We start from the raw sequence: 16,283 nt of genomic DNA, 5'->3' as shown, positions 1-16,283 counted from the left end.
TTATTCATTTATTTGTGAGAGGCACAGAGAGAGAGAGGCAGAGACACAGGCAGAGGGAGAAGCAGGCTCCACGCAGGGAGCCCAATGTGGGACTCAATCCCGGGTCTCCAGGACCCCGGGATCAAGACCTAAGCCAAAGAGAGACACTCAACCACTGTGTCACCCCGGTGCCCCAAGTTTCCTTAGGTTTTATATTTCAGTCTTCATGTAGATAAAGAACTCATGTGACTACCACTCTTCAGCCACCTGTATCATATCAATTCCTGGTTTATTTATAATAGGTAGTCATACAAGAAGAATACACTGTTAAAAACATTCTCAGATATGAACTTCTTAGATAACCTATTACCAAATCTCCACAGGATGTCTAGTGGAGGTCAGCACTTGGCAGTAAGATCCTTGAGAAGGGAAGGAGGGAGCTAGGACCACTGTTATCTCCCTCCTTCCCACACAAGGCACTACTGAATCCGTAACTATGATCTCTGGACCACAGGCAGACATTTGTCTAGTCATGCTACACATTTGGGCAAATATCTTAAAAGGAACAGCCTGATAAGATTTACATCTCTTCCTGGCAAATTGCAAATATATATGAACAAACAGATGATTTACTAAAAGTCAGTTTAGTATGACCAATATTAATATTGTTGGCATTAATAGAGTGGCATGCAAGAGCTTGTCATAGACACACATCTTGATTCCAAGAAGAAAATACAATACTGACAATCCCCTTATGATTCTTGTGAAGCAAAGTGGCAAATGTACTGCATAATAGAACTTGGGCATCGTTTCATGAATTAATTGATGGTTCAACTATGATAATCAAAGATATTTATTACTGAGACCACTAATCATTTTAAACTAAAAAACTAGTTATGTGGTACAGAGCCACTTTTAGGCTTTATTCTGTTTAAGGTGTCTTTGTTTTGGTCTGGAGAAAAAAACAGATAAAAGTAGAGAAGTATGTATTAGGTGACACAAAGTGAAAAAGGAGTTTAATTTTTTTATGGGATAACCAGAACTGGAATAATTAAAATTCAAGAGGTTCTCAGCTGGTTGGAACGATTGGCTGAAACCAATACAATGATATGAACAGACATAATAGGAAAGTACTACTTTTGGGGACACCCGGGTGGCTTGGTCAGTTAAGCGTCTGCCTTCGGCTCAGGCTGTAATCTCAGGGTCCTGAGAATGAGCCCTGTATTGGGCTCCCTGCTCAGCGGGGAGCCTGCTTCTCTCTCTGCCCCTCCCTCCTCACCCTCTCTCTCAAATAAATAAAATCTTTAAAAAAATACAATGTTTGGATTTTAACCAAATAATTAAGTACAGAACAGGGGTTGGTAAACTGCCCCATGAGCCAAATCTATCCCCTCACCTGTTTTTGTAAATAGGATTTAATTGAGACAAAACCATCCATTCATTTTCGTATTATCTACCGCTGCTTTCAAGCTACAATGACTAGCTGAGTCGTTGCTACAGAGACTGAAAGGCCTACCAAGACCGAAGGATTTTTTTTAATGTAATCTGTCCAGCAAGGTATTTGGATAGTTAATAAAGTGATGACTTGTGTGTCTGTAACCTTCCTATCCAAGAACCCAGATGGAGACTCGGTGCTCCTCAAGGGGATGCTGTTTAATATTTAAGGCAAGAATTTCCCATTGGGCAGGACTCCCTGTTGACTGAAGGGCATTAGCTCTCTACCCTTTGATAATCCCTAAATCCCCGAAGCACTCACACACCCCAATGCTCCCAACACTGGGATAACCAAAATGTCCTCACACAAATCCAAATGTCCTAGGTGAGCAGAAGGGTGAACCACTGTCCTGGGTTAAGACCAAGCTGAGATGATATGCTGTTGGAATTCCAAAGAAAAAATACTGAATGATCTGAATCTAGGATCCACTTCCACTTGAAAAGTCTATCGACTCATTCCCTCCTTCATTCACTTGTACAACAAATATTCACCAAGCATCTCTTACACGCAAGACGCTATGATCCTACTACTTCATCTGAGTCTGGCTGGCAGGCAGACTTTTTCCCATTGTTTAACCACCAATAACTGCCTCTATCATTAGCCACATCTTTTTATGAATCGCTTGGCTGAACTATGCAAGTAGAGTTCCACCCAACAATCCTGCCTTGAACCACAGAGGGGAGGCAAATTGCTTCTGGCTCACCACAGATCCTTGTGGACTTTCGCTAAGTGTTATGGAGAATAAAGCTGAAGAACCACAGGATTTCAGCACCCTTGCATGCTCGATGAAGAAACATGACAGCAGAAACCAATTCTTTATTCTCAGAAGAAAGGGATTGTAGTAAATGACCTCTAAAGCATAATTTAAAAAAAAAAAAAAAAAAGGTAAAAGATTCTAAATCCTTTCCAGGGCCAGTCACACCAATGGAACCCTTGCTATCCTAAAAGAATGAAACATAATACCTGATACTCTTCACTACAAGGAAACTGTAGCATTAAGAAACCATTATGTTATTGGCTTTACAAAGTATGATTGAAATTCTTAGCTCATGTTACCCTGTAAACCTCCTAATACTGCCAGTCCAGAGCTGGGGTTTAATTATACAGTTCGACTCTTAGGCACACCCTGATACTTCATCACAGACAACAAAACGAAGCTATTTTCAATTCTCTCCCTGAGTCAGTCCTTGTAGAGCTTTCTTTCTAAAATTCCCAATTTCTGGGCCTGCCACAAAGCTCAGGTATAAAGACAATACGAAGAACAGACAAGTCACAGTGTTTATTGCAAAAAAAAAGAAAAAAAAAAAAACCCTCATTCGCGGCCCTATCTCACTGACATGAACCATTTTGTTGAATGTTTAGGTCACAGTAAATCTTATTTATGCTGTACTCCAATCCAGATAGAAGTAGATCCACTCTGATTTATAGTTTCAATCTTTGACTCTCTGTATTGTTTTTAAGTAAAATTAAAACAGCTTTGTAAGTATTTTGAAGTTTTTTTAGAGACAGAATACTCTGTGTTTCACCTTCAATTCTAGAAATATCCAAGGAATATGTATCTTCTTATGACCTCTAAAAATATCAGTTATGTCTTTAATACTAATTTTTAATCTTTTCATGAATTTTCAGAAGAATAATAAATTATTTCACAAGACATTCCAAATTTGGATGTAGCTACACTTCAACATTGCAACATCAATGTTGTAACATGTTTTTGAAGTAAACATTTAATATTTGAGTTACCAAACAGTAGAAAAAGCATGAAGATCTCCAGATGAGCTAAAATAAAATGAATTCATTAAATTTTTCTTCAGTGTTTGTACTTCAACATAAAATATTACTTTTATTTTACTTTCCCTAAACCTACATGGAAAGTTTTAGAGGACTGATGGACTTATTTTACCTCATGTGTCATTTTTATAACTTCTCATGAAATGGTGAATCTGATGAGAATAATTATATATTTTGTACATGCTAGAGTTTTCTATCCAAAGGCAGTGTCAGCAACATTAATGGTGCGTCATCAAATTCCATGCATGTCAAAGTTGTTGACCTGAACTAACTTACAATTGAGTAAACTGACAATAAAAATAAAATAAAATAAAATAAAAATAAAAATAATAAAATTGACAATAAAAGTCTGTGATAGGAAAAACAGACCTCAGCGCGGACACACACAGCTTGATAAATGCTGAAATCTTCAATTGATAATAAAATTCACATATTTGGGCATTAAACATAAATGTCCCAAAGCTTATTCTCACAGCCCTATAAATTTTGCTATGCTTCATGCATTAACTAGAATAGAGTATCACCTGCAGAAAGGAGCATGGTCAAAGATAATTAGGATTGTATGCCCAGATCTGCAGTAGAATGAAAAAAAAAAAAATGGACTGCTCTAGAGATATATCATGTAACTTATCTCAAAAGCAATTTTCTAGGGAATTGGAATATGAAAAACTATAGGATTGAGAGAAAACCCCATAAACTGAGCAATTTTCAGCTTACCAAAGAGCTTTGTTGTAAAGAAGTCTTTGAAAGTTGGTTGTCTGGGTTCAAAATAGTTTCTTGAAGCCCATGAAAGCCTAAGTGACAGTGCTATTGATATATAGTATTGACATATTAGTAAAGTTTCAAGTTATACTTATTCACCATGCACAAGAGTTTTACTGAGCACTAGTCTTGTAGATTGCAGGATTACAGAGAATATATCTATCTACCTATTAGGTCTAACCCTGTGACAAGAGCGGGGGGCCTTTGACCCTTGGGGCAGCAATTGACAGTGACAGATGTTGTATGAGGGAGAGTGCTTTTCAGACAGTAGCAGAGTGGGTTCACCCTGAAGGAAAGAAAATATAGAACCATGTGCCAGAGAGCTATTGGAAATATTAAGATAGTTCACACTTGGTATTTAAAAGAGGGCATTGCTTGGGGCACCTGGGTGGCTCAGGTGGTTAAGCGTCTACTTTCAGCTTGGGTCATGATCCCAGGGTCCTGAGATCAAGCCCTGGGGGCCCAGGCTCCCTGCTTAGCAGAGAGTCTGCTTCTCTCTCTCCCTCTGCTCATGCTCTCTCTCTCTCCCTAATAAATAAAATCTTAAAAATTAATTAATTAATTAATTGAGGGCATCACTCAAGTCAGTCTCCTGGATCAGACCTTCCCAGGTTTCTGATATCATGTACACTGCCTGGTCACCCTATGACACCAAACAAAACTAACCTTTGCAGCACAGTAGAAGGAGGCTGGATTGAGATATTCATAATGCAGCGCTAAATTCCCAGCTCTGCTTTATCTCCCAGGGATGTGACCTTGGGCAAGATGCTTAACCTCTCTCTGTTTCATTTTCCCTATCTGTAAAATAGAGTAGCACTGGTTATGTGCAGGGTAGTTATACAAAATATAAAGAAACACAGAAAATACCTAGCGTGATAGGCACTCTATTAATTTGAACTATTATTACATCCCCCACTTATGAAAATATTCTCAAGGTTACATCAATTTCTGATAATGTTAGGTCTTTAGAGAAATGTGCAGAACTGCCATTCCCCCAGTCCTTCTCGCTGATAGAACCCCGGCTCTGTTCATGCAGCGAGGTGTCCTGTCTAGAGGATGCGCCATGCTAGACTTAGGCCTTGAGAGTTCTCCAGGGATTGACTGAGGGAGCACAAGTGACCCAAATCTCATCAAGTAAACATGAGTAGCAATCTGGCAAAGATCTCTTTCTAGATGAAAAAAAAGCTACAAGAGAAGAACGGCTCTTTTCCATCTGTCCTTTTCTTGTCTGAGACAAATATTTTTGTGGGAAAACATATGAGACTTGGAACCCACTGAAGGCATGTTGGAACCAGGATAGAAGAAAGGGAATTCCAGAAACACCACTAGAGCCCTAACACTGCTGAACCAGTAAGCCAACCCCAGCAACTATTTCCCTTTGATTTCTTGTTATGTGAGAGTTATTATGAAACACTCAGTGTCTAAATGTCTGCTTCTCTAACACTCTGTAATACAGGAACTGTTTGCTTTTTTAAAAAAATTCTCAATTAGCAGAAGACGAAAAACTGTTTAAAATAAAAAATTCTGAGGATAATGGTCAGATACTTAAATGCTGTGATAAATTCAAATTGCTATGAGTATTTCCAAATGCTTACTTAGCTCCTTACAGATCAGAAATGAAGTTTGTGTGCTGATAGCAGTCTATGGATTACACTTTGCATAGTACTGGTTTAAGTAACTTTTACCTGTGTGTTTTGCCTCGTGTAACCAAAAGCATCCTGACGTTAAGGAAACAATAACTCATCTAACCAGAATCCAACAAATATCCATTGACTCTGATTTATAGCAGAGTACAAGCACCATGAGGAATACAAAAACAAGTAGAACAGGAACCTTCCATCCTTACAATGGGGGAAGTATACATGCAAATAATAAAAAATAAGCTAAAAAGTGATAACAATTTAGAATACTGACAAGACTAATAATTTAGAGAAGATAACCATTTTCAAATAGAAAACATACTCATGTTAAGATATACTCATACCTCCCAAGAGAAATTTCACAAATAATTAGGGGAAATATAAGAAGTCACCTATATTTGACCTAAAAACTAAAATTTCATAGAAATTCCACCAGAGCACACTTATGTAATGTATTAAAAAGTAAACAAATGAGTTCCATGTAAGGAAAAATGCTGTGCAAGAAAATCAAGTTGATTCATTTGCTCTATTGCTACAATTCTAAATAATCTATACAAGCCAAAATTTCAATTGTGGAACACAAAAAGAGAGTTCTATTTATTATCTGCCATAACTCAGAAAACCGCATACTTTTGAAAATAACACAGTAAAAATGTCTGCTTTAAATATAATTATTGTGCAATGGCAGGGATGGATGCAGCCTCCTTCATTTCTTCAATGGAATATGTATTACAATTCTCAAAGTTACCTAAAGAAGGGATGAGCATTCGGTGTTATACTATATGTTGGCAAACAAATTTAAATAAAATATTTTTTAAAAAGGGGGTTCCCTAAAAGTCACACTATGCAGATTAATCCTTTCATGCTATGGTCCCCTTTGAACATGTCTGAAGTTTTGATAATAGGTATTAAAAATTATCATTTTTATTTCATATGTGTGTACATTTCTAAATGAATTTGCCATCTTTTAATAAGAAGGTATGCATGTGAAGAGAAAAATCTTGATTTTTTTTAAATATGGTAACTTCCTAGTTAGAATTTTATTATGGATTTTTTTTCATTTTAATAAATAAAAAGAAATCATCTCGATTTTAATAAATCAACCACTAACATTTTCTAAACTAGTGGCTTTAAGAGTCTTTTCAGTAGCAAAATCACTTTCTCAAATTACAGCCTTAGTTAGAGTTCAGCATTCTGTAAGACATAGAATCTTAACTGCCCTGAGAACTCCTGGGCAGCTCAGTGGTTGAGCATCTGCCTTTGGGTCAGGGTGTGATTCTGGAGTGCCAGGACTGAGTCCCACATCGGGCTCCCTGCATGGAGTCTGCTTCTCCCTCTGCCTGTGTCTCTGCCTCTCTCTCTCTCTTTCTCTCTCTCTCTATCTGTTCTCTCATGAATAAATAAATAAAATCTTAAAAAACAAACAAACAAAAAAGAATCTTAACTGCCCTGCTGAAAATGTTAACCTTGCTGTCCTACAGAATTAGATCAGGAGTGGAGTCCGGAGCCCCCTGAGATTCCCTCATTGCTCCCTTCTGGGGAGACAAGAGGCACTAGGATTCCTTAGGACATTTTAGCAAATGTGCAAAGGAACATATTGCTGCAACAACATTTTTTGAAATGTTCACCCCTATTATTCCCTCTATTGGAGAAGATATGGTAGATTGTTTTTGTACTAGAAAACTCCACTGCTTATTGATATTTCTCATTCTTTTAGATATTTTGAATGTTCCATGTGGCTTGACCTTCTACTTGGTTCACAATAATATGTGTACATTATTTACTCATGACCATATCAATCAGGTAATCTCATCCAAATTGGTTGACACTGAGCCATACTCCACACCTTGTTCCAGTATGACTTACTCCTGGAAGCCTCCTTGAGCGCCTTGCTCTTAACCTGAGTTGGATGCGTACTCAACAGCCCCAGAGTTCAGTCTGTAGCATAGCACATTACATTGACATTATCTATTTACTTGTCTCTAGTCTCTCCTCAGGACAAATAGGATTTTTTTTTAAAGTTTCACTAATTGAGGTTATCTCTACACCCAACACAGGGATCAAACTCACAACCCCAAGATCAAGAGTAGCATGCTCTTCAGGGGTAACTGGGTGGCTTAGTGGTTGAGCATCTGCCTTTAGCTCAGGTCGTGATGCTGGGGTCCTGAGATCGAGTCCTACATAGGGTTCCCCAATGGAGAGCCTGCTTCTTTCTCTACCCATGTCTCTGGTCTCTGCCTCTCTCTGCGTGTCTCTCCTGAATAAATAAAATCCTAAAAAAAAAAAAAAAAAAGAGTGCATGCACTTCTGACTCAACCAGCCAGGCACTCCTGATTTTTAATTCCTCTCATAGACAGTCATACATTAAGTATGGAAAAGAGTAAATAAAAATTATTTCAAACATTCTATTAGGTAATGTTAATATTAATAACAACATTATTACAAATGTTAGCCAAAAACCCTCAGACATATAACAATTGCTCATGTTTTAATCCTCTGTGCTTCAGATATTTGCTGTACCTAAACTACGTTTTATCATTATACACCCCACTCCATGAGGGGGAAGCTATGTATGCCCTATTCAGCCAGCATCTGGCACTGCGCAGAACACATGGAGAGCCTTCAGTAGTTATACCTGAATAAAGTCATGAATAAATCAATACATGCTTGGGAGAATGAACGAATGTAATGGCTTCTGAAATTTGATTCAGATCTATCTAATCACATTTGCTGTTGTGATTTCATTGATGAGGCTCTAAAAAGCCTCACAAATAATCTTGTTGGTAGAAATGAGTTAATTTTAAGTGCTGCAAGTATCTCAAATGGAAATAATAAGGTCCAAAAGTAAATTGGCACTCAGGAAAAATATGTAACACTATAAAATATATTATTAACCTTTCAAACTCCCTTTTTCTTCACAAAGTTAAGAGAAGGTAGAAAACAAATGTAAGATAGGAAAGGCAGAAGGAAGGACAAAGAGGAAGAACAGATGAAGAGAAAAGAGAGAGGGAAGGAAAGAATGAGCTCTTTTTTTGAAGTAAAGGAAAATTCAATTTAAATCAGTTTTGTGGGGCATGGAATATCCTGAAGAATATGTCCCCCGGGTGCTGTGAGTTTTCACTGTGGTCATATATAATAATGCAGGAATTACGCTACATATCTGAGTCCACAGACTTTCAGATACTTAAAATCTCAAGCCAAACTAACCGAGGAGGCAGTATGCAATATTAAGTTTGGAATGAAAAAAAAAAAAATTTAAAAAAGTTTGGAATTGTTTCAAATTTCCTTGTGCCTCCAAATCTAAAGCCACCTAATTATAGTTTTGATGCCACATACTGGAAACGTGTACTGAAAAGAATGCAACCAAAGTCTCACCGATGTAGAGCTTCCATAGATTCTAATTTAGAGTATAAAATTTGAGTGTTAATAAAAAAGAAGGGAACTGACTCAATGACATCATTAAAATATAAAGTATGCTTTATATCATATTTAGGTGAAACCACAATTAAAATTTACAACTTGAAAAATAAACAAATGTCAAAAATGTTTGCTTTGGCAAGTGGAATATACCTATTAAATGCCTATAAACATTACTGAAAGCTTCTTGTTTTATTTTTCTGCCTCAATAATGGCTCTATGATGGTAATTTTTATATGTCAACTTGACGGAGCTAAGGGATGCCCAAATAGTTGATAAAACATTATTTCTCTACAGGCTAATATCCTTGATGAATATAGATGCAAAAATTCTCAATAAAATACAAGCAAACGAATTCAGTAGCACATTAAAAGGATCATTCACCATGATCAAATAGGATTTATCCCTGAAATGCAAGGATGTTTCAAAACACGCAAATCAATCAGTGTGATATATCAGATTAATAGAATGAAGGAAAAGAATCCAGGGATCACTTCAATAGATGCAGAAAAAGCATTTGACAAAATTCAACATTCATTTATGATAAAAACTCTTTTAACAAATTAGTCAAAGAAATATATCTTAATATAATAAAGCCCATACATGACAAGCCCACAACTAACATCATACTCAAGGGTAAAAAGTTGAAAGCTTGCCATTTCAGTACAGGAACAAGAAAAGGCTACCCATTCTCACCACTCCCATTCAACATAGTACTGGAAGTCCGGCTAGAACAACCAGGCAAGAAAAAGAAGTAAGATATCAGAATTGAAAAGGGAGAAGAAAAATTATCTCTATTTGCAATTGATATGGTTTTATATCGAGAAAATCCCAAAGTTTCAAGGAAAAAAACTGTTAGATCCAATCAGTGAATTCAGTAAAGTTGTAGAATACAAAATTAACATGTAAAAATCAGTAGCATTTTTTATACACTAACAATAATTATCTTAAAAAGAAATAAAGAAATCAATCCCATTTACAGTAGCATCAAAAACAATAAATACTTAAGAATAAACTGATCAAAAAGAGGTAAAAGATCTGTATTCTGAAAAAAAAACTGATGAAAGAAATTGAAAAAGACACAATTAAATGGAAAGGTGCTCATGGGTTGAAAGAATTGATATTGTTAGAATGTTAATACTACCAAACGTGATCTATAGTTTCAATGCAATCCCTATCAAGATTCCAATAGCATTTTTTATAGAAATAGAAAAAAAAATCCTAAAATTGGTATAGTACCACAAAAGACCCTGAATACTGAAAGAAATCCTAAGAGAGAAAAACAAAGCTGGAGGCATCACACTCCCTGATTTCATGCTATACGATAAAGTTACAGTCATCAAAACAGTATGGAACTGGCATGAAAACAATCAATGGAACAGAATCAAGAGCACAGAAATAAACCCAAGCATATATAGTCAACTGAATTTGACAAGGGAGACAAAAATAGTCAATGGAGAAAAGAGAGTCCCTTGAATAATTGGATAGTCACATATAAAGAAAATGAAACGACCCTAACTTATACCATTCACAAAAATTAACTGGAAATGAACTAAAGACCCATATATAAGACCTGAAACCATGAAACTCCTAGAAGACAACACAGAAATAAAGTTCCTTGATAGGAGTCTTGGTAATGATTTTGGAAATCACAATTACTACCTAAAGCACCTGCAACAAAATAAAAAATAAATAAATGGGAGTCATCAGACTAAAAAGCTTCTATACACCAAGAAAAAAAAAAAAATCATTAGCAAAGCGAAAAGACAATCAATGGAATGTGAAAAAATATTTGCAAATCATATATCTGATAAGGGATTAATATCTAAAATACATAAAATTGTATATATACAACTCAATAGCAAAAAAACAAAACAAAAACAAAAACCAAATAATCCAACGAAAAATGGACAAAGGACTTGAATACACATTTCAATTTTTTTCTCTTTTGTTTTTTTCTCTTTTTATTGTATCTCTATGATATGATGGATGTTAGCTGAACCTATTGTGATAAATTTCTCAACAAAACTGGGGAAGAAATCCACATTATTTCTAGGTGTGCCTGTGAGGATGTTTTTGGGGAAAGATTAGCATTTGAATCGGTAGCTTTTGAATCAATAAAGTAAATCACCCTCAGGAATGCTGGTGAGCATCAGGTAGTTTGTTGAGGGCCAAATGAAACAAAAGGGCAAAAGGGAGAATTTGTTTTTTTTGCTTTGGGACATCCATCTTCTCCTACTTTGGGATATCAGCCCTTGTGGTTTTAAAGACTTCAGACTCAGACTGAATCGTATCACCAGATTTCCTGGTTTTCCAGCTTGCAGATGGCAGATGGTGGGACCTTTCAGCCTCCATTACCACATAAACCAATTCCTATAATAAATCTCTCTATGTATATATTTATATGTATATATTTATATATATTATATATATAAAATACCTATCTAAATATCACATTGAGAGAACTAATATAGGCTGTGTCTATCTTTTTAGATAAAAGTAACCCCAATCTACTCTACTCTTCAAATCTTCATAGAATAGGAGACGCCTGGGTGGCTCAGCAGTTGAGCAGCTGCCTTTAGCTCAGGGTGTGATCCCGAAGTGCCAAGATCAAGTGCCAGGATCGAGTCCCACATCAGGATCCCTGCAGGGAGCCTGCTTCTCCCTCTGCCTGTGTCTCTGCCTCTCTCTCTGTGTCTCTCATGAATAAATTTTAAAAATTCTTTTTAAAAATCTTCAAACAAAATAATAAAAAAAAATTAAAAATCTTCATAGAATAGAAATAATTTTCAAAATCTTCTTCCATAGCTTCACAAGACATGTTGTTTAGACAAATGTGTTTATAGAATTTGATCATACCTGCCACTTTGTAGAAGAGATTAATTATAGAGTAGTCACTGCTGTGGCTTATATATGCACATATATACACACACATTTGGCTTTAGATAGATAGAAAGATAGATAGATAGATAGATAGATAGATAGATAGATAGATAGATGATAGATAGATACACACATACATACATATGTATAGCAAATGGAGTAGTAGAAAGAAACATGCATCTACTCTCAAAGTCCAGGTAGTAATTTTATTATTTTTTATTTTTTTAAAAAGATTTTATTTATTTATTTATTTATTCATGAGCGACAGAGAGAGAGAGAGAGAGGCAGAGACACAGGCAGAGGGAGAAGCAGGCTCCAGGCAAGAAGCCCGATGTGGGACTCGATCCGGGACTCCAGGATCACACCCTGGGCCAAAGGCAGATGCCAAACCGCTAAGCCACCCAGGGATCCCCCAGGTAGTAATTTTAAACAGTGATTCAAGAAGTAGACAGTTAAAAATTGATTACTTACACACCTAAATTAACATCAAACTCGTTTTCTGTAATGGTACCTTTTACGCATCTATTTTTATCTGCCATGTGCTACCATAAGGTACGAGTTCCTGATATCACTTTTCTTTTTTGTCAAGGAAGTGATCGTGTTGGAAAATATCACATGGCTCCTTTTTCAGCCATATGGGTGGAAAAGGCCAGATCATAAAACATTGTTCCAGGTGGCCTCTGAAAGTCTCCATAAGAGTGTCACATCCACAAAATACAACTGAGGAAAGAATTCATGGTGTGACACCAGCAGACGGTGGTCACAGGCACAGTGGCACAGGCACTGTTATGCTGTAATTTTATCATCACAATGGATAGCTGAACAGAACAAGCTGCAGCTGGGATCTGCAGAGTGAGGGTGGTCTGTAATGACAATTGTGTATAAACTTCCGTGTCTGCATCTTTCATGGTGGTCAGAGACAGATGCAGGAAGCACAAGCAAAGGATGTAAGTAAATATTGTGCTAAGTTAACATCAATTGCATCTTATTACATTGATTGGGCCCGGGGCCAACAACATAGGGTAGGATCAGTTATCAGACTTAGGAACCACCAAGAAAGCTCAGGAACCCAGTGGGTGAGGAGCAACATGGGGCACCTTTGGAAAGGTCATCTTTGATAAGTCATCTTACTATGTCATTGTCTTTCATTCTTTCTGCTTCTAAGAAAAAACGATGTTTCAGTAAATGATTTAAAGTCTTACTGGTCACCAACTGAAGAGCTGAAGATAACATATGTACTATTCTGACTCTGTCAACATTGGCTCAGTAATTAAGGTAGGTCAGAATATGCACAGTGAGACAATGATTCCAGAGATGAAGGAAATGGGGGTGGTGGAAAGGAAGGAAAGGAAAATATCCATTTCAACATTCTAAGACAGCATCTTGTTATACCAATAATCTACCATTAAGCTCAACAATCTGAATTCCTTCATTTTTCCTTCTGAATTGTTTCCAAATTAGCATTCCCTTTAAATCTGACTGTACATTTCTCAAAATATTCCACTATGAAAAACATGAAACTATCACATTCTTTTGTTTAAATATATCTGATAAATGCCAACAAAAGTGGATGGCTACATATCATGTTTATATTTATACATTCCAATATTCGATGTTCCTTCATCTTTTGTCTGTGGTTTATTACTGTTAAGATTGTTATCTCCAGGACTTTCTTGCAAATTGTTCTCATTGCCCATGACGGAGTATATACATGAATATGCAGTTTAGTCCCACCAAAAGCACCACTGCCCCTATACATGAATGTAATAGAGGAAAAGAAGTCTGATTATCAGAAACTCCCAGAAATGTTCAATGATTCCATTCCTTAGACTTAAATAGATTAAGCTGATAAAATTTGCCATGATTGACTGCACTATCTTTTAACTCACATTTAGTTCAATCTGGATAACCTATTTCTAATGTCATCTGTCCCTGCTGCTACCCTGGGTTAAGTTATATAATATTAAGTTTTGCTCTTACAGTGCTAATCCTACCACCACCTAGCTGTGATTGCCCCAATGAGCAAGGCCAACCTCCAGCCTCCAGAGCACCTTGGAGAAAATCATGGCTACAGAGCTGTTAACCACCCATTAGTCTAATTCTGATGTGTCTGGGATAAGGGTTCCCTATTGCTTTTTCTTCTGCTCTGAGGCATGGAAACTACACAGACATTGCAGGTGTTGCCTAACCCAAATCTAAATTTCAGATTATCTCCTAATTAAATATAATGCAAAATACATAGTGACCAAAGAAGTATATTTCTTTTTATAAAAAGAGCTTTGACTATCATTTCCCTAAAGGCATTTTAAACTTTTCCTTGATAGAATGGCCATTAATCAACATTTCAAAATCAAATCAAATTTTATAATGACTAAATGTATAATAAATATAAAGTTCAGATGTCTGAAAATACGTTTAAAACTAATATCTCATCAGTTTTGATATGGTCCTCTAAAATATGAGAATAGTATTATTTCCTCAATATAATAAAACAAAAATAAAGCATCTTAATTAGAGTCCACATATTTTTTTTCAATTACCAAATGGGTTTGTCATCAGAAAATACATGAAGAAAATCAATATCCTATACTTTGTATTGTCTTAAAAGAAAATCAAGCTATTACTTATATCTTAAAAACAAACTCCCCCAAACCTCTGTCCTCCAATAAAAATATAGTCAGTGGCGAAGGAGTTAAAAGTATGTATACAGATACTTTAGGACTAGTCAAACAAACATATTAATAATAGATGACCAATGTTCCTCTGCATGATGTAGTCTGTGAAATGTTACAAAACGTTAAGTCTCCTACTTGTGAAATGCTTCAACAGAACCATGTGTATGAAGGACAGATCCCTGAGGACGACTCCATCTATATTTCCAACCACAGCTCTCTGTTCAGATGAAAAGACTGTTAGGGATCTTTGCAAGCTTAATTGTTCAGAGGCTTCATCTAATGACTTCTCTAATTGGCCCTGCATTTAAGACTCTCAGTCAAGGGTGTGGCTGTAACATTCAGATCTTTGACAGTCATACACTCCAATGCCAAGTTTCCCATCAGAGAGAGAGAGAAAAAAAAAAATGTGTCTTAAACTCTCAGAGAGAGGAAAGATATTTGTGAGTAGATGTCCCAGTGGTATAAGAAAGTTATATCTGGACAAGGAAAGCATTTCTGAAGTGTTTTATATGTTGAAGAAAATAGAGCATGCAAAAATTGTGAAATATCTGGTCTGCAGAACACTTGCATTTCATTCTTTTGTTTTAGGATAAATTGGGATGCCTCCTGAGGGACTCCAAATATAGTTATCAATCATGAGGAAACTACCTCCTACTAACAGAAGCAGAAGGGAAATAAAAGCTGTTTCAAAGAGTTACAGTGCCTCTTCTTATTATTTAAAGCACCTGGATCACATTTTTAAAATTACATATTATGTAAAGAAATCGCTTGCTTAAATAATTAGTCTTTCCAGCAGGTTTGGCCTGAGCCCAGAAAAACGACTCCTTTAATCCAGTCATAAGGTAACACACATAGAATTTTGTTTCATAGAATTTTTACCCACATTTCTGCATTTCTGATGGCTTAAGCCATATCTTAACACACAATTTCATATACTCAATTTCTCCATGTTTCAGTTTTCTCATCTGGAAATGAGAATATATTAATTATCTGCCTATAGAGGTATTAAAAGAATGAGACAAGGAAACTGAGGTGCAATAGGAATTTGTTCCCTATTGCAACAATGATTACTTTTTTTAAAAGCTCTTTTAGTAAATTAAAAAAAAAAGATAAATAATATATTTTAGTATAAGTAAATCACCTTTCAACAGCCTCCTTCAGGAATGACTATTTAGGATTTCAATGCAGGGAGAACAGAAAGCCCATCCTAAGGCTGGAAGAACCAGATGTGATGCAAGAAGGTATTTTGATCTATTTGCCATTGATTAGTTGGCATCCGTGTGGAAGGAGCTAATTAGAACCAATAACACAGCCAGGTGGCCAAGCTGGGCATTGGAGTAAGTCCTCCATCACTCATGGGAATTGACTAATACACATAGGCAGAAATGGTTTTCTCTCGTAGTGAGGGTTTCTAGATTGTAGTCGGTCACCTAGAAATGAAATTTAGGAACCGTGATCAATTCTGGATCATCGAGTCACATATCAGTTATGTATAGGGAGGTCTGGAAGCTATTAGATAAAAGGAGTTAGTTAACATTGGAACTTTTGAGAATAAAAACTCCATTATGTTTAAAGAATTTTACCAATGTATTCAAGGCAATAAATAAAACATTTAGGTTAGGAAATATACTTTCTATTCAT

At 36.2% G+C, this 16,283-nt stretch overlaps 1 protein-coding gene and 1 long non-coding RNA gene across 3 annotated transcripts in view; one reads left to right on the top strand and one right to left on the bottom strand.

The window, feature by feature from the left end:
* The window catches only part of NKAIN3 (sodium/potassium transporting ATPase interacting 3), a 614,368-nt gene that overhangs the window by 587,437 nt on the left and 10,648 nt on the right, over positions 1 to 16,283 (bottom strand). The gene's annotated exons all lie outside the window — the stretch shown is intronic.
* Positions 12,781 to 15,336, top strand: LOC111093106. Its single transcript, XR_005380995.1, has 3 exons — positions 12,781 to 12,914; positions 13,133 to 13,242; positions 15,231 to 15,336. It is a non-coding gene; the product is annotated as an uncharacterized LOC111093106 (long non-coding RNA).

This window comes from Canis lupus, chromosome 29, assembly GCF_011100685.1.
Source record: "Canis lupus familiaris isolate Mischka breed German Shepherd chromosome 29, alternate assembly UU_Cfam_GSD_1.0, whole genome shotgun sequence".
Lineage (NCBI taxonomy): Eukaryota > Metazoa > Chordata > Mammalia > Carnivora > Canidae > Canis > Canis lupus.
Note: the sequence above shows the minus strand (reverse complement) of the source record. Positions and strands in the feature narration are given on the sequence as shown.